General features: G+C 44.9%; 1 long non-coding RNA gene across 3 annotated transcripts in view; it reads left to right on the plus strand.

The window, feature by feature from the left end:
• Positions 1-19,564, plus strand: part of LOC119698382 — a 146,915-nt gene that overhangs the window by 40,056 nt on the left and 87,295 nt on the right. For all 3 annotated transcript variants that reach the window (XR_005256147.1, XR_005256146.1, XR_005256145.1), the window contains exon 2: positions 19,150-19,230. This is a non-coding gene — a long non-coding RNA (uncharacterized LOC119698382). The remainder of the gene's footprint in view (positions 1-19,149; positions 19,231-19,564) is intronic.

Consider the following 19,564-nt stretch of genomic DNA (forward strand, 5'->3'; position numbering starts at 1 on the left):
GCAGTGGAATGAGTTTTATCTTTTATAAGTAACTGGGAGAGAATGAGGCATCAGTTGCACCGCCCCAGAGCAGCCCCAGGGTGCTGGACCTCTGCATTGTAGGGTCTGCACTGACAGTGAGCAGGGAGAAAAGCCATGGTAGATGGACCCTGAATTTTGAGTTCTGCATGCCCCTTGCAGTGTGACTCCCCAGTCACACACAGTCTGGCAGGCACCTGGCACATCTGGGCCACCTGGGAGTGGCCCAAGAATTAGAACTTGGCCAGGAATGATATTTCAGTTGTAAATGTGCAGTTGTCCTTTACAGGGAGGAAAAATCATCTCAGGTTTTCTTCAGAGCATGTCTCACTCCGTGTAGATGTGGGGCAGCTTCAGAGGGTAAGTAGTTTAAGGGCTTTGCTGTTGGTCAGCGTGAGCATCCAGGCAGGGGGGCTTCTGGCTGCATCCCTTGGTGCTAATTAAAAGGTGAACCCTATTAGCATTCAAGATTTTTGCTGGTAAAGTAGCAAAGATTTCCTTTGAGTCGGGTTGCAGATCCTTGGATCAAAATGTCCTTTAGCGGGTTGGTCTGTACACAGATGCATGTTATTAATAATTATAAAAAAAATACAGAAAGCTTTTCTTTGGCTGCCTGTGAGGGTTATGTATGTGGGTGTGTGTTTCAAAAGCACATAACTGATTATAAAAATCATTAATGGTCTAAGTCGGTATTAAGGATGGTTGGATGACAGTGAAAAGCAGCCCTGGCACATTGCAGGGATGTTCTTGTCATGACTAACCCCTCTCACTCTCACCCCTGTGGAATTTTTCAGTGCCCAGCACAGACCAGCACTGAAATTGCAGGTTTGCAGAAGTTTTTAAATCTCTCCCCAGCTGGCAGCAAATAAGGGAATTGCAAATATTTATTGGTTTAAGGATAAAATATAACCTCAAAGCTATAAAAAAAAATTGACAATGAGGCTTTTTTAAGGGAGTCTTACTTTCTTTATGGTTTTGTGAGTCAAATGTGTCAAAAGCCTGACAGAGGAAGAGGTTTTAATCTACAGGTGCTGTCTCTTGCTTGATGGTTTCCTGCTTCTAAAATTACTTCCAGGTTTTTTGGAATTGGGGCTGAAGCTAGTTTCAGTTTTCAGTTTGTGGACAACATCGCTTACCACTTCAGCAGGATTCGTGAGGGGTGGGGGCAGCAAATGCTAGTGCTTTGAAAGATTCTTATTTTGGCTGCCAAAAGTCCATTTGCCACTTTTAAAATATTTACAGCTGAATCTTTGGATTCACATCTTCTTTTGCTCGAGGAAAATGCTGAAGCTGGCGATGCTTAAATTTTTCTTTGATCTTTCTTCCCCTGTCCTGCATGGGGAGTTTGGAGGAGAGCGTGCCCAGGGTGAAGGATGTTGATTCACCTGTGCTCATCCTGCATGGGCTGATTTTTGCTCATCGTGCAGCAGTGAAAGTCAAGATGAGCAAAGCAAATTAAAGGCGGATGCCAGTCCGTTGTTTATGCTAAAAACATCAACCACTTTTGAAGTGTGCATTTTCTCTCCTTAAGGGCTGTCCCTCCTTTGGGGCACCTATTAATGAATGCCATTTGTGCCCGAACTTTGTGCTCTTACTGCTGGGCATGTAACTGGGGATACATTAGGCCATCTTTCTGTTTATTTATATAAGTAAATAAATATTCATATATTTTTAAATATCTGGAATAATCCTCCTAGTATGTCTTTATTGATCCTGTATTGATTGCTTTAAGACCTTGCTTGGAATTTTGTATTAACCAAAGCATCCCAGTCATTACTTTCAGAATAAAAATCTATCTTTATGTGTGATCTTTGCTTTTCCATGAGCACCTGCATCTGTAGGTGCTGACTCACTGTGCACAGTAAATACTGAACTGTCTGCTGACTTACTGTGCTCTTCAGGTTGCAAAGAAGGAGTGACCCATCATGAGACATATTGTTAATGCCAGCAAGAAAGCAAGAGGTGTCTGCTCAGCTTCTGAATCCTTTGTGTTGCTTTGGGGGGTTCTGTGCAGAACTGGAGGTTCCAACAGGCTGTTTTCTGGTGCTCCCAGCTGCTGGGCAGCGTTATGAGGATTAGCATTGAGGAACTCCTAGCAAAATTTGTCTCATGCCACGAAAATGTAAAGCCTCCAAAGCTGGCTGGCATCCCAGGGCTGTGAGAGGCCCTTGGAGGGGCTCTTGGTAAAGGTGGCAGGATTTGCACTGTTCCCCCTGTGAGCGGGACATGATCTGAAGAGTTTCTCATTAAGCTTTAATCATCTCCAAGCTGGTTTGGTTGCTTACATGGGGCAGACAAAAACTGCTGAGCAGGAATGGCTGCTATGGGGCCAGTCTGCCACTATGGGAGGGCACCTACCTAATCTTCCTGTCCTCCAGTGTGGAGCCCAGTTCAGAAACACAAAATGCCATTTTGGGCAGTATTTTTTTCTCAGGGTGTTTCTTGAGCTGGAATCAAAGCCACCCTCCTACTCTGGCAGTGTTTTGGGCATCCTGTGATTTTGCTGGCTCTACTTTCGCAGGGTACCATCATTGTGCTGCTTCCTCTTTATCTGTGCAGTGTCAAAGCCAGAAGGTCAAATTAGAGACCTGGGGCTCCAGCAGCAGAAACAGGGCCTGAGTGTGTGCAACAAAATAAAGTTCTATATTTATAACTATTATTGTAGACAACTTGGGGGATGAGGCACAGCTGCATTCCAGCCCTGGTGCCTCTGGAAGGTGGCATCTTATCCTGCCTGGATTCAGGATCTTACTGTCCTGATTAGAAGTGTATCTTCAGCTCAGGCTCAGCAGCCCAGTTTGCTTGGCTGGGGACATTCCCTGGAGAGCTGAGTGATCTGGAGACTCCACACTGCCCTGGCCTGGCTCCCTCCACAGCTTGGATGTGCCCTCCTGCCACTGGCAGCATTTTTGTGGCATATGGATGTGGAATTGCCATTATCCTCCCCACTGGCACTATCTCTTGGCTTTCATTAAGCTTTTTGCAAGGAGCAGCTCTTTGTGGTGGCCCCTGTGCAGTTTTATCCAGGGCTCCATATGCATCAACATCAGATGGTTTTCGTTTGACCTTTGCCTTGCTTAAAAATTAAGTACCAAGGTACTAGGAAGAGAAGTAATTTCCCAGATAAGCACTTTTCCCCTGTTCTTCTGTAGTTCATGGGGGAGCTGGCTTACCCTGCCTGTGGATGACTAAAGAGGAAATTCTTTTTTGGTTAGGATAATGCTGACAGTTCACTGGAATTTTTTTATCATGGGTTTATCACTTCCTCCCTACGAATTCTTATGTGCAGGGCAGGAAAAAAATAGTGGTGACCACAAGTTATGGAATTTGCCTTCTGTAGAAAAGATGCTGAACAGGTAAATGATGCTGTCAGGTTTGCAATGGTTTACATGGAGGATTTGCTTCATATCCAGTTATATAAACAGCCTGGGTGAGAGTCATGAATATTCTAGCAGCTATCATCTTTCAAATGTGTTTTTTTAATGTTGGAGTTAATTAATGCTCATATCTCTTGACTATAGGTGAGTATAAGCCTGCTCATCTTTCAGGTGGGGAGGAGGTTTGGATTTATCACTTGTCTCTCTGAGATGGCAGGGTCAAAGTCGAGTTTATGTGTAAGGGGTTTCTGGGTCATCTTGTTAATCTCCCTACCTCCCTTTTTTTTTGTAGAGGAGATCTGGATGTGTGTCTCTAGAGAAGGCAGATGGAGTTTGGCCAGAGAGACTCTGACTTTTGGTTAAACATGTGTATGTTCTTGCAGTGTTTGCTTCCCAGTGGTGCTTGGTGACTGCACTGTTGATCTTTCTGCAAAGGCTTGACACTGCTGCTGAAAAGCTTTGACACTGCAAAGCATTGTTTACTTATGAAAGTGTTATTATGTTTTGAATATCTATTATTTATCTCTTGTGCTAAAAGTGACATTATGTCATAAAATTGCTCTTAGATTTCAGAGCTTTGAGGAAAAACTGGTTTTTGTCCCAGACTCTCTGTGACAGTACTGGAAAGCGCCTTACCCTTTGTATCTCTGTAGACCCCTTTTATGAATTGTGAGTGACAGCAGGAAAGTATAAAAGAGTGTAGAGGAGCTGGTTTTGATGTTTATAAAGGGCTTTGATAAAAGATGCAGCACACAGACTTGATATTATTTCCTATTTTTAACTTCTTAGGAGCATAAAGTGCTCAGATCCAATATTTATGTAAAAAGGAAAAGAGGGGGGCTGTATTTCTTCTTTATTTTCTCCTTTATTTTTCTTTTTTAGGGCCAGGCGAATTAAAATAGAAAAGTGTCTCTCTTCTATGCCCTAGTAAAATTTTCTTCCATGAAGCATCAGTAAAGCCAAGTCCATGGTGTTGAATGTGTGGATGATGCAGGAGGAGACCAGCTGCAGTTTTGAAGGCTCCTTGTTTGCAGGCTTGTGCCTTCAACCTCCCAGCCATGGCTGGCTGCAGTGGACCCAGCAGCCATGGTGTGATGTGCGTGGTGATTCCCCAATAACGGGGAATGAGAGTCAGAGAAATAAAACATGGAAAAGCTGGTGCAGTTCATTCCCTTTCTCTAAAAGTTGTATCACAGTAGAGGCATCTCTCTAATGAGTAGATTTGCTTGCTCTACAGAGATGCAAGGCTGTGTGCTGGCTGGGTAATTGCAGTTTTACTGATGAAAGTGCTTGTCATTATTTCCAGCTTTCTTGTTGTAGTCTCCTCTTTAGTCTTGTCTGCCAGCATGGCTGGCTTGTGGTGGGCCTCTGTACTCCTGCATATGAACTCCTGCATCTTCCCATGCATGTAACACGTGAGGAGGCTTCATGGCCTTTAACTTGAACTTTTCATGTTTGTGTGCCTAGGCACATCTGGATAGAAAATACATGTGAGGGTGGGTGTGGGCTATGAGTGCATGCATGGCATTGGCATGGACATTTCCATGATTGCTCCTTCATCCATGCATGGGCCTTCAAGGTGGAAGGTGAATAATGAGTGTGCAAACCTGTTCTTGAGATCCACCTGATGACAAAAGTTATCCTTTTGCTTGAAACACCACATTTTCTATTTTATTTGGGCTAAATGCCTTGAAACACCCTGTGCAAGGGAGTCCTCGTATCCCTTGGAGAACCCCAGGATGGAGCAACTTTGCTGAGTCCCATCTTGCTGCAGTGGAAGAATTCATCTTGATGGGATAGACACAGCAGCAGCTGTCAGTGGGGGTTTTGAGTTCTTCAGCAACATCCAGTCATCCAAGGGGCTGTTCAAAGCAGGTGCTGATTTGAGGTAGCTGGACTTTAGCAAACGCATCCCAGCTCTCACCCATCTGAGGGGAGTAAACACTTTCTGCTCTGTTCTTCATGCAGGAGCTTGTACGTGAAACCATAACAAAAAAGGAATTACCAGCCTTGGGTAGCCATTGGAAGTGTGTTTGCTTGGGTATTGTCTCCTAGTCTCTGCTGTCCCTCCAGAAGATTTCCAAGCTGGACACTTAGGTCTGCAGGGTGAGATGTTCCTTTGGGATGTGTTGTCGTAGAGCTGTGCCTGCTTGGTAGCCTTGCATCTTGTGTGCTCCTTTGTGGTGATGAGTCCCCAGTTACATTCCAAAAGGACGACTCTGGTCACACACAATTAAAAGGGGTAAAGAACAGTCTTATTTTCTTCTTGCCTCACCCATGAAACTGTGTAACATCATAGGTGAGCAGCTGACTTGTTGGACTTGGCTAGCTTATAGCAGAGTGTGTCAGCTCGTACAGGTGTCTTTTCAACTTCTGACAGGCTGTTCAGTTAGGCAGAAAGTGTGGGTATCCTTAGTTCTTTTGTAAGATATGGGAAGGCTGTTCTGTTCAACTGGAGTGGACACCATGGTAAATTGGAAAATCTGTTGCTGAGTCCAGGAGAGATGAGTGAGGGTAGAACTTGTTAAGCTGGAGTGACAGACATTGTCTGTGCCCCAGCTGTGGCACTGGTGTTGGGGTGTTCTCATCGTGCCTTGGTGCCCTCTGTTCAGCAGGCTGGGTGCTTCCATTGCATTTCCAGCAGCAATCCATATGCCCTGGAGTACAGTGGGGGCCCCCCAAAACCTGGGGCTCTGTGTCATTGAGCAGAGCTGTGCCAAAGTGTCTGATGAAACATGGATCTTGGCTGGCAAGAGCTGCAGTTCCTGTTCTTTTGAAGGAAGCTGGGAAAGGCTCCCCAAAACAACCAGTGGAGAAAGTGTCCAGATGAAAGATCTGGTAAGTCTCAGTGTCCTCTCTGCGGTGTTTTCAGGCTCTTCTGTAATCAGCTGTCATTTCAGGATCTGGGTGTAGTGGACTTCAGGGAGTATGGATTGAAACTTAAACAAACAGTGATTCTTCTATAAATATTTAGCTCACACTGTTTAGGAGCTGCTGGGAGTTGGAGACAAAAAATAGTTTAAAGTTCGTGACTGTCTGGAAAAGCTATCGGAGGGAGGCACTTGGTCACCAGATTGCCTGGCATGTAGGTTTTGAACAGCTAATCCTCTTTTTTTTCCCCCCTGAGGAAGAGGTTGTGTTTAAGGATCCTTTGGAGAGGCGTAAGGTTGCATATTTCCAGTGCTTATATGGCTGCACTGGGGACTCAAATCGAAGAGGTTTTCTTCAAGAGAAGACCTGGTATGGAGTAAATGGATGGTGCACCCTGGCTGTACACATCTTTTCAAATTTGGACTGATCATCTGAATTTCATACATCTACATGGGAGAGGGTGGATGTGTCTCCAAGTGTGTGCTTTTGTCTGCCCACCTTGTTTCCAGGACAGAGGTTTGTGCCTGGGCCATCTGCTGCTGAAGGAGGTGGGGTCCCTGATGGGGTTTGTGTAGACAGCATGGATCTTGAGCTGCCACATTGTTCCTGCTCTTGCAAAAAACTTGATAGTGAGGTAGACCTTTCTCTGCCAGCTTTTTTTTTTCTCTTAAATAGGGAGATAATACACTTTTTTTCAAATTGCAAAGTCTTTAAAGAATAGAAAAGAATGAAATGTGCTGATAGGGAAGGTATTGGTAGCTGAGACAGGCAGAGGCATACAGGCTTTGAATAAGCAGGGAACTTCACCATGCACAGGAGTCTAGGGTTACTGATTAAAAAGAAGAGAAAATAATTGATTATTTTCTCTCTCCCTCTGTCTTGCTCTCTCTGTCTTGCTCCTCTAACACAAAGTACTTGCAGTTGAACTAGTTGATGGTTGTAGGTCTCTTCCAACTATCCTATCCTATCCTATCCTATCCTATCCTATCCTATCCTATCCTATCCTATCCTATCCTATCCTATCCTATCCTATCCCATCCCATCCCATCCCATCCCATCCCATCCCACTAATATAACAGTAAACACAAAATGTTTGCCATGCCCTGTGAAACATTTTACAACTGTTTGCACCACTTCTGCCCCTGATTACAGCATCCTGGGTCTTTTTGTACCAGGATGATTGGTGTGCCCTGTCTTTGGGGTCAACTTGCTTTGCCTGGAAGATTAATGGTAGAGGAGAAAATGTGAGGGCAGGACAGGTAAGAAAAATGTAAATTTTTCATTTGTCAGGTTGTTGAAACTACTTTTGAGGTTTGACAGAAAATGTCAGTATTTGAGTTGGAGGTGGTGGCAAGCTTGGTGGTTTTCCTCTTTCAATAGTTTCTTTTAGTGCCCTTCCTAATTTAAAAGAAGGTGTTTAAATTATTAATGTTTTAGCACTGAAGCAGAGGGATTCCAAAGCCTTTGGCAAGTATATGCTAAGGCATCTATCTTAAAAAAGAGCTTCATGTTTTTTTCTGACTCCATCTTTGACAGAAGCTCCCCTTCTGTGAGAAGCACTGAATCCACAGAAGTGGACAAAGAACTTGATTAAGGTAATTTTCTCCAGTGGTATTTGGCCAGAAAACATAAAGATGACAATGATTTTTATTTTTTGGCATGGCCTTTGCAGATCTCTGTGCTTCTGCCTGTGGCTGAAGCAACAAAATGCCATGGGTGACTGCCAGCACACTGTCTTTGATGCTCAGGTGCTGCCTGTGGGAAGTGGGTACCCTTATCTGGTCCTTCTGGCTGCAACATCCTGGAGATGAGAGGCAGCTGAGGCTTCAGACACTTTCACCAGAGCTCAGTAGTTTGAGCTCAGGCCTCCCATTAGATTTACCACACATTTTCTTCCCTATTCCCTTTAGGTATTTGTACTGATTTTGTACCAAATCCCCTTCTTGCTACTTGAACTGAAGAATAAAGTATTATAACTCTGGCTTGGGGCAACTGTCCAAGGGATATATTGGGATACACTTGGCCTTTGAAAACAAGGACTTCAGTCTCCAGCCCTGTCAGTCCTCCGGCTCCTGGAAGTTTTTCTTCCAAATGGTTGTTTCAAACCTCAGAGAAGAAGTTTGTGTTTTTTCAGAGCTATGATTAATACCATTTTTACGCTTCGTTGCAAAATGCCACACAATGAATGAGACCAGCAGGGTGGTGGTTTATGGGAGGCAGGAAAAAAAAATCAAACAAACACTTTTAAATGCTGTTTTGGAAGAGTGATGTGTGTGTGCATGTTTTATAATCTGCTGTGAACTGTGAGTTACGTTCCTATTAAAAAGAAAGGGGGAAAAAAGGCTTAAACCTCATCTGTGGAAAGAATGTCAGTAATAGTTGAAAAATTGAATAATTACAGTCTTTTTTGCAGGTCAGTGAAAGCAAAGGGTTGTGATGCAGTTGGCTTTGCAATTAAAAAGTCACAGGATGGTTGAAGCTGGAAGGGACCTGTGCAGGTGGTAGGTAGCTACAGCCAGGCGCCCAGGACCATGTCCAGATGGCTTTTGCATATCTCCACAGATGGGGACTCCTCAACCTTCCTGAGCAAGCTTGGTCACCCTCACAGTAAAATGAGGCATAGTGCATGGTATTTCAGCACGTTGGCCATAGGTTCCTGCTTGTTACCATTGCAGTCTGGAAAGTTTGTGGGGGTGTGTGGTGTTGGGACAGAATGTGTTGAGTGCCTGGAGAGCCTGGGCTGCAGCTGAACCCTGTGGCTCGGGCTTGGCAGTGCTTGGCTGGGATTTGGGAGAGTTGGGCTTGGCATGAGATGCCAATAATGGTCTCTTCAGCAGTGTGCAGGGAGTCTTGCTGCCTGATGGCTGGGTCTGGGCCACTCTGATTGTGTTTTGAGGCTGTGCTTATACCTGAGCCTTCAGCCAACTCTGCTGTCTTTTGCTTCCCTTCCCTTGATAGTGTGCCTATTCCCATCTGGCGAGTCACTTTGCCACAGAAATCTGGGACTCATTTATCAGCATAAAATTAGGCTAATTACACCTTTGAAGTGTTCAGCATCAGTGGTGCTGCAACATCAGGTGCTTCCCCAGAAAACTCTGTGTTAGTGGCAAACCCTGGGGAAAGGAGGCCTAGAGGTTTCTTGTGGCTGTGTGCCTAATGTGTCCCCGTCTTGGGGACAAAGAGGATGCTAGTGCATGTGGGAGGTCACCTAATACCCCCTAGAGACATTTGGGTCAGCACAGATTTGTTCCTGGCGGCTTCATGTGCATCCCTCACACATAGAAAACAAGCAAAGCCTAAGACTGCACTTAGCCTCGCCTTGGTCTCTAGTGTTTCCTCCTGTCTTCCATCCATGGAGAACAGTAGTCCATGTTTGTTGCCCTGGATGTTTTGGGTTTTTTTTCCCTCTAAGCCATGTTCTTTTCATCCTGTTTTTGTTGCTGATAAGTGATGGGAATAGCAGCAGTGAGATGATACCTCCCAGTGAACACTACCACTGTCCACAGACGTGTCCCATATAGCCCTTGTTCTGGGTATTTTCTCATTAAAAATTGACCACAGACAATGCCACTTCCTAAGGACTGTGATTTATCATTTAATAACAAGTGGTTACTCATTTCCTTCAGAAAACTTTCTGGAAGTGTTATTTTTCTTTTCCCCTTGCCTTCCTCTTTTTAATTTCCTTCAAAATCCTTCATTACCCATCAGAGCCACTGTGTCTGTTAAATGAAGTGTTCCCTTTTCAAGTGTTCAAGTGGAAATTATATTTATGATTTAAAGTTCATGAAAATAACAACTCTTAACCCGTTGGGCATGAGCTTTTCTTTTTAAGTGCCTGCAGCCCTGAAGTCATAGCTCAGCCACAGGAAATAGCAACAGAGAGCTGGGTAGGTAAGACTTGAAAAACTGTGATGCTGATCCTAAATAGGGAATGGATGATTTGCTTGAGCTGACTTTAAAGACAATTTCAAGAAACTTTAGAACTCATATTGTCTTGAGTTGCCAGCCCTTCGCTGTGATACCTCCAAGTTCTCCTGAAGGATGGAGAGCCTGCAGAACTACTAGGCAGTCTCATACCAGGTCTGGTATTTTAGTGACCTTACCAAAGAAGTTCAGAAAGCTGTAGAGTAGTTCTTGAGGAAATCCAAACAGCTCAGTAAAAAAACTTGGGAAATGTGCTGAAGATGAAATCATTGTAAGTTGGTACTTAAGAAGCTAAAAGAAATAGTTCTCTGTTGGATCAGAAGTCATTTGCAGGGTCAGCAGCAGATCAGATGGTAGATTGCAGATGATACAGGAGATGAAATGCAACCAGGAACATTGCAGGTGCTTCAGGTCATAACATCTTCTCTGACAGTTGCCTTAATGAGCTGCAAGGGTAGTTTAAAGATACGAAAAATAAATTCAATAAAAACAAGTGCAAAGCAGCGCTCTTGGAAAATGGATGCACGTACTCAGAATGAGCAGAAACTCTCAAAATGAGTAGGTTAACTGCAGAAAGGAATCTGTGAGCTGCAGTGAATCACAAACTTGTTGTGAATTGCAGTCAGATGCTGTTAGAAGACAGGTAGATCTTGAATAGCCCAGACAAAAATGGCAAAGGTAATAATTTGTCCTGTAAAAACCCTGTTTGAAACACAGCATCCAGTCTCAGCCCCTCTATTTTAAATATGAAAGCAGGCAGCTTGGGAAGATGAAACTTCTGTTTGGGAAAATTTACTTACAAGGAATAGCTGGAAGATTTGCATATGTTAAACCTAGGGAAAAAAGCCCAAAACCAACAGCCCACAGGTGTCAGGCTGTGGTTTGATGGTATGCTGTTTTCAGCAGTAGTTTTGGGGCTAAGTATCTCTTCTCTCCTGGTATTGACTGTGCTGCAGCTCATTGTGTGGGCAGTTGAGTAGTCACAGCTTGTGTCCACGCTGTGAGCTGGGACCAGGAATTTCACTCAGTATAGAAAAAGCTGAAGTGTCTCCAAATTTATTTGAAAGTATGGCCACGCAGACAGCAGATGTTATGCAAGAGGAAGGAGAGCAAGGGGAGGAACTGGAGATTGTGAGCACCTGGTGGAGCTGAGGCTTGAAGGCAACACAGCACATTTGAGATATCCAGGAAGGTGGTGTGAAGAGTGCAACACACAAGGTCTCTCCATGTCTGAAAACAGGACTAGACAAATATTGCATTACAGGGAATTCCTTTTCTGGGCACGGTCCTCCAGTTCATCATCTCTGTCATGCCTGGTAGTAGCGGGATAGGCTGGCATTTCTCAAAACGTGGGTTCCAGCTCCTGGTGGTGGTGGTGAAGGAGAATGAGTGAGGCTGGAGCTGACCCAAAAAGCATTAGAAACCTCTTTGTTAGCAGCACAGCAGCCCTTCCTGGGTGGTGGGGCAAGTGATACTCATCGCTGGGAACTGCAGCCGAGTCCTGCTTGCTCTTGGCAGGGCTGTGCCAGTGTTGCCTTGGAGAGCAGCACAAAGACAAGCCAAGAGAGGGTTCAGGGCTTGGTGGCTGTTTGACTTCCCTCCTGGCCCAGCATTTCTGCAGTCCTTGCATCCAGATTTTAGCATGGCTTCTGCCCCTGTCAGTCCTGCTGAGGCTGAGTGTCTCAATGCCTCCTGATGTTCTGAATCCAAATTTCTGTCATTACTGCTTTGCACTTGGCTTTTTGGCTCTTGGAAGTAGTTTGGTTGACCACAAATTGGTCACTCTGTGCTGTGATGTAAGTTGATGATCTCCTCTGCAGTGGATGCTAAACCAAATATCCCTGCAACTGCTGGGATGTTACCAGGCTGGTGTTTGCAGCTGATGGGAATGTGCTGGAGCTGTGCAAGCCTTAGTGATTCAAGCTGATACTTAGGTTTATGATGAAATGCTAAATGTCTGGTCTGTTCTGTCCAACCAGCTCTACCCCTAGGGAAAAAAAGGGGGTTTACTGCAAGAAGAAAGGATATTCCAGTATTGGTTGGTTGATAATGAGAACACAGAGCATCAAAGCTGAAACAGTATGTGCTGGGTTTTGAAATCACTGGAGGATACAGAAGTGCCTTGAAGAGGAAGATTATAGATAGGCAGACCTACAGGATATGCCTGGCTGATTTTTTGTAGGCTGCAGAGCTTTCCCCTGTGGTTTGCAGGGTTCCCTTGCCTTGCTGCATCTCTGTACAGCTCAAAGCACAGAGTCTTTGTCCACGATCTTGGACGATATAGATGTGAGCCTTGCTAGGAAAATCTAGGCTTCAGTTCCAGTCTTGTTAATGCTAAAATTCCCCTGGGAAAAAAAAAAAAAGGTAGCTTACTATGTTTGCTTGTGACATGTTTGACGTTTTTGCTGAATCTGGCTTGTGCTGATCTCGCTTCCTTAAAGAATAGAAGAAGCATGGTAATTTGTCTTAAGATGGGCACAGAGAAAGTGAAGAAGAGAACAAGTAGTTTACTAATCATTGCCTTTTCCAGGCTGGTAGGCTGGGGCTTACTCTGGGAAGAAGTCAAATCCCCAGACAGTTCCATATAATATCACCAGATGAAGGGGTGACCACCACATGAAGCTTACTGGTGTGGCAGGGCTGGTGTGGCAGGACTGCTTATAGTGGAGCTGCAGAGCTCTTCAGTAGGATCAGCAAAGTTGTAGTGGCATCTCAGGGATGTGTCTTTGGTGGTTTGGCTGATGCAGAAGGCTCCAAACTGCATTCCTGAAACCCCAGGGTTCTGTACAGGTGACTCAACAGCATCAGCTCTAAATGAGAAAGTGCAGAGTCTATCAACTGCTGGACTTCAGAGGACAGGATAAAAGGTAGGACTGCAAAGACATTGGCAAAAAGGATTTAAAAAATGTTTTTAAGGAAGACAAATTAATAACAACTAACTTTCTCTTTAGAAGTCCCTTTTCAGGAACAGATCTATTATGTTAATGACAGTGGTGAATATAATTATGTGTAAGGATGAAATCTTGGCTTTGGTGACTTCACAGGACTAGTATTTCATGCAAAGAGATGTTCTTGGAAGCCAATTTGGAAGTATCGTCATGGCAGGAGGATGTAGGTCTGAGTGGGACTTATCTGATAGCCACAGGAAATGTTTAATGTTGTTTTTACCTTGATGCATTTGTTCCAGGGCTGTTGGTACTACAGGGCATTCTGAGCAGGTGGATACCAAACAGCATTTGTGACCAGATGGGTCATCCATCCTCTGGTCATTTTTCCTGTAAAAGCATCTTTCAGGCAGGATCAGCACCTCCTGGATGGTACCCACAGAGAGCTGTGTGGCACCATCCTCCGGTGGATGCTGGTGTGTGGAGGACTCCCAGAGTTTTGCTTTTACCTGCTCATCTCCCCACACACTTACTCAGGGTGCTGAAAGCCGGGAACTTCAACAACCACCAAATGGTGACAGATCACACACAGCTCTTCACCCCAGCTCTTTTCCCCCATCATTGTCCCCAGTTTTCTATTCACCTCCCTCCAGCTCTGTGGCTGGGGGTTGCTGTGAGCACAGTGAAGCCTCATGCTGGTATCTTCCTCCTCCTCTCTTCTATCCTGCCTTTCCCTCCCTCTCCAGCTGCCAGGTTGCTCTAAGCAACTTTGGCCCCTGTCCCAGGAACGATCTCTGAACACACAAAAACCAAGAAGGCTAAAATAACACTTTAAAATTGTTAAATAAATAGCAATAGAGCTCTGCTTAAATGGGAAATGAAGCTTAATTTGTTAAAAGCTTTTTGTCCTCCCTTGGACAGGAATTGGCTGGATATGTGTGTGTGTGTGTGTGTGTGTGTGTGTGTGTGTGAAGCATTTCTTGTAGCTTCTAAGCTGCCTCTCGTGGCCCCAAGTGGGCAGAGAGGGTTATGTGAGTCTGAGTTACTAAACACTTACAGTAAAAGTGCAGTCATCCTGAACCTCAGCCAAAGAGCTGGAGGTTTTGTAAGGCTCTTTTCTTTTTTTTTTTTTTTTTTTTTTACGTTTTCCCTTCTCTCCCTGCAGGATGCTGCTGCGTCACTTGCATTCTTCACCCCAGCCCAGCAGTAACTCTTTCCAGACTACCAGCAGCAGTCCAGGCACTTACATCCTGCTCCATTCCCTCTCCAAGAGCTTTGTGCATAGGGCAAGTGCATCCATCCCGTCTCCCTCAGCAGAGGAGCTGCTGCCAGCTCAGACAGAGGTTCCCATCTTTCTCAAATATAAAAGACACTCATTTCTCTCTCACACCTTTTCAAAACTGGAGCAAAAATAGAATAGCAGTTACTGCCATATGAGAGAGTGAGAATGGGAGGCTCTGGATAAGCATTTGTAAAATATCCAGGGGAAATGGATGCCGGCAAAGGCTCTGCTGAGTGGGAGTGGGTGTACCAAAATGTATGTGTCAGGATGAGAATTGTATTTCTTGGGAAGGACATGGAGAACTGGCTGCTTCCCAGCACACAGCTCCTCCTGGGGCTCTTCCTGTGGGAGCTCTCTGCATTTTTTTTTTTTTTAACACATGGGCTATCTCCCCAGCCCACTCTTCTGAGTAGAAACTAATCTATGTTTTGAGAGAGAGTTGTTTCTTATTAACTCTCTGAACTGGGAAAAAATAACCTCCACTCCCCGTAGTGGGAATTGCACAAGTCAAAATTTTACATTCCCTTCTCCAGACTCCAAAGTTGTTCCTGGAAGGATGAGCTGTGGGTTGGAAGGCGGGCTGGTTCCTGGAAGGAGGGCTGTCCCCTCCTGCAACACCTGCTGTGAGAACTGCCAGGTCTGGCTGTCAGTCTGAATGCATGATGAGAGCAGAGTAAAACTGCAGTCATGGCCTGAGCAGGGATACCCAAAATTAACATCAAAAGGAAAGGAGGGAGTTGTCCAAATACAGCCTGCAAACCTTTAGTTCTGTGTGACAGTGATACCCCGAGCCAGGTGATCTCCAGCATCAGTGTTGCTGCAGTAATGGAAGCAGCTGATTCTCTGGGAATATGAAGGTCTGATGGAAGGTATAATAATCTATCTTAGATGTTTTAATTTTCCCTTTTCATCCCAAGCATAAGGAGCAGAATTTCCTCTACTTTGAACAGGTCTTTTTATGTTCTCTTTTTACACTTGGGTAGAACAAAATCATGTTTCTTCAGTATATAAAATTAATCTGGCAGCCTGGTTTTGTACTTCAGCCTCCCAAAGAAACAAGCAAGCATAAAGCAAGAAGATACACTGCCTACTAAAACGTCCCACTTATTAAAAAATCCACAATAGAATCCTCTGTGAACATCCTGTTTCAACTCTGCAATAAAACTCACTAGTCAATTAACGGTGGATCTCCTGTTCCCATGGAGAAAGGCAGTTGCAGACTTAAGAGGTTGCTGTGGGAAAGGGGGAAAAAATAAAATTAAAAAGATCCAGTCTTGGTCTTGCAAACAAAGGTTGCCTTGGATTGCAGTCACATGTTGCAGTTCAGCTGATCTCGCTCATGCCAAAAGGGGAAAGATTTCTAGTACTTGCCTGAGCCCCACTGAACTGGTTTAGGGAATTAATTAGAAGAAAATTACTCACCTTTTGTGTTTTTTCCTATCTAGTTTCCTCTTAGATTCAACTACCCTGCCTTGGCTCACTAGATCAGGGGGTCAGGGGCAGCTGAGACAGGATACTTGGCCATTGTGTGAATTTACAGTGATTTAAAATTACACCACTGGCAAATGTCTTCTGGCTTTTCCCAACTGGGGAGGAAGAAGTGTCTAAATACTGAAATCTGGGATACCACTGAGCTTTAAGTCCTACCCCCAGTGGCTGAGTTGCATCAGCAATACCAGGGCAGAAGCACCTGAAAGAACATTCTGGGGTCAATTGCAGTCCCCAGGCACATCAGATGAACTGATAAGCTGGTGTTGGTAAAAACCTCACCGTGCATATGTCTGCATTCACTAAATAGTTTTGGCCTGGTCAAGCTCCTTCCCTAGGATGCACCACTCTAGGGGGAATGTCCAGAAGACCCTCATATGGCTGGACATCATGTGAAATTATACAGAATCCACTGTTTTGGCTTCACAGAGTTGATAGTGAGGTGTGCGTTACACGGCTTTTTGGGGCAAAGCCAGCATAGCAGGTTTATCTCTCCTCCTGGGTGGTTTACTCAGGCCTCAGGGCTCATTTCTGATCTTTATAAGGTGTATCAGGCCCCTGGGTTTCAGAGGGTCAGAGGATACTTTGATTGAAGGGTATGATCTCATCAGAGCCAAGTATTGAAAAACTTCCCAGGATTTTGTGACTTTGCCCATGTGTGTTCTGTGTCTGGCTGTGTCTAGAGAGCTGCTGGGCTGGCAGTTGCCAGGGTGTAACACCACTGCCAGCTCAATCCAGGCTCTTGCTTCCTTGGTACCATGCCATGTATCTTTATTTATTATGGTGGAAAAAAAATCTAGTGCTTGTTAGATCCCCAGAACTGTTCATTTTTAATAGGTTGGTGGCTATTTCCTTCTTCATTTTTTTTTCTCCTAACCCTGAGACATTATGGATTAGGGCTGCTGAATAAAAATAAAAGTGAAAACTCAAGTATGTTTATAAATTTTAATTTTACAGTGAAAAGGCATATCTCTGCTTCTTGGGTGAGGTGGTATGAAATGCTTGCCCCATCCCAAGTTTCCTGTGCTTCCTGGTGGCATTGAGATCCTTGTTTGCAGCACCCCATGGCAGAGATAAAAAAGCTTTGTTGTATGTTCCCTTTGGGGCAATGTGGATTTCTCCTCAAAAACCTCAGTTCTGGCGACCGGTTTTATAAATGCCTAAAAAATGAGTCTTGTACCTTATCTCTTGAGAGATCGTTGATGGATCCATTTCTCAGAAAGATATTTTATTCAGTCCTTTAATGCCATGCCACTCCCTTCATTCAGATGCCTGGAGTCTTTTATCACGTCTCCTCTTACTCATTGCTTAGCCAGGTTGGGCATATTTAGTTCTTTTAATCTTTCCTGCACCTCAGCTGTCTTTAATCATCCTTCTTGATGTCAGAATGTTTGATGCCCACTTCTGCGGAAAACAAGCCTAGGTTGTTTTATTCTTTTTTGTTTTATTGTTTGGTTGTTTTTTGTTTTTTGTTTTTCTCGTGTGCGTGTAAATTGCTTGGGAAATGTCTCAGGCCACTTGCCCAGGCTCATGCCTGGATTCCTCAAAAGCTCCCTCGAATGTCTCAGTGTGGATGCTGAGGAACATTTCTGGCTCACCATGTTCACCACCGGACTTGGCACCCTCTGGGATTAATTAAAATGTTTATTTGTTGGGTGTGGGCAGCAACACATTTATCCCCCCAGATGTTCCATGGATTGTGTTTCCAGAGGCAGAGTTCTCTGGGCATCTGCTGAAGGGGGCAGGTGCTGATGGTGTTTATGGAGAGCAGGTCCAGAAAGGTTACTGTAACCTTCATTTCCTTCCTGTACCTGCCAGCAACAAGGAGAGAGAGATTTAATTGTTCCTATGATCTCAAAAGCAAAGCCTGATGGTAACTTTATAGGTGCCTGTGCTGCAGGTCAGGGTAATGCTTCTCTGGAATGGTGACCCCTTCCTGCTGTAGGTACTGATGCAGTCTTTCCTGAGTAGTTCATCTGTTTTGCACCCAAAAATAATCATTCACAGCTTCTTAAATGAGTTTGAAGGTGAGGATTGCTGCTAGCTGGTACCAGGCTCAGCACTGCATCCCTTCAGGGCAGGATCTTCAGACTCCCTGTCTGAAGCTGATGTGTGGAGGTGTCCGGAATTCCCTCCACATACCTCCTGGATACCTGCTATTTCAGTGGGAGCTGTTTTCTAAAGCCTGACTCAATCATTTTCTTAAAATAGGCAAGCTCGGATGCTGACTGGAAGGGGTTAAGGCACTGATCTCCAGGTTTCTGGGTCTAGGCCATTGCTGTGCAGCCAGGGGTGGCTTCCCTGACATGGACTTTGAATTACAGAGCACTTGGCAGGAGTTACAGAAGGCCAGAAGCTGCCTTGTCCCTCCCCCAACTCCCATTACGAGGGAATGCTTCTCATACTCTCCCAAATTTAGCAGTGCAAATGTGGCTGGGTTTAAGTAGGCTGGGCAATGAGGAGATTTTGTTGGTGATAAAGGTCCCCTTCCCTCCTCTGCCTCACACTTACACTGCCAGCAGCCTCTGTGATAGAAAGCTGTTTGATATATGGCTGTGTGAATTATTGATTGTGCCAACAAGGGCTCTGTGGCCTGAGATGGAAATGATGGGGACCTGGATGGTGGGAGAAAACATCTATGAGGACCACCACCCAGCAGAGCACTGAGTGACCCTTGGGATGTAATGAGAGGGTTCAGCAGTGTCTGGAGGTCACCATGAGGAAAAGCCCACGTCCTCTCCGTGATGACACTGGGATGCTCTGGGTCATGGAGCAGGAGTCTGCTGCCTCCATTCCTTTTCCTCACAGCTCTGGGCCACCCTGGCTCCCTATCACTCCTGTCTGTATTTCCTCCCATTAGGAGTGTCTGAGGGATTGCTCTAGAGCTGGCAGTGAACGTCTCAGAGGAGGACCTTGACATGTACTCTCATGCCACGTGGCTGGGTCATTGTGGGAGTCCAGCATGGGACAGGCTGTAGGGCTCCATCACTGATGCCTGAGCTTTGATGGCTGCAGAGGAATGTGCTGCTGCTTCAGCCACGTGCATGGGGCCCCATCCCTTCATCAATTTATATATATGTATATATATATGTATATATTTAAATAGGTAATATGTATTAAATATATATATATTATAAATATTTAAATGTATACATAAGCTGCTATTTATATAAGCTGTAATTTATATATAACTGGTTTCCATTGCAGCCTTATGTTGAAAAATTAAGGCAATTGAAGGTTTTTGGTTGGAGGGAGGGGACAAGATTGAGCTTGCTGACATGTCTTTTGTTGCAATGTTATACAGGTCTCGATTGACTGCAGAAAGGAGAAGGGAGGAGCGTGTCAGAGGGAGGTCAGATCCTGCCAGGGTTTCCTGGGAAATGAGGTGAGTGGTGATGTCTTTCAGCACTCATAAGCCTGGAGATAGAAGCCCTCCAGGTCTTCCCTGCACCCTTTGTGTGAGACCACTCCTGTTGATCCTCCAGATTTCCTTTTGGTACAGGTTTTGCTGTATTTGCCTCTTCGGGGCTGATGGGAGGACTGTAGACTGCTGTTGTGCTTGGGAGTCTCAGGAGGGCTGGAGACTATCTGAAATATGTTGAGGTTTGTGCATCACACAGGTCTTGTTTCTGGCTGTATTTGGGCTTCACAGCAGGGGACTTTACTCATCTGGGTTTAGAGAACTCTGCTGCAATTATCTGCTACTGATCCAGCCCTCC

This window comes from Motacilla alba, chromosome 2 (genome assembly GCF_015832195.1).
Source record: "Motacilla alba alba isolate MOTALB_02 chromosome 2, Motacilla_alba_V1.0_pri, whole genome shotgun sequence".
In the NCBI taxonomy this organism is placed as follows: domain Eukaryota; kingdom Metazoa; phylum Chordata; class Aves; order Passeriformes; family Motacillidae; genus Motacilla; species Motacilla alba.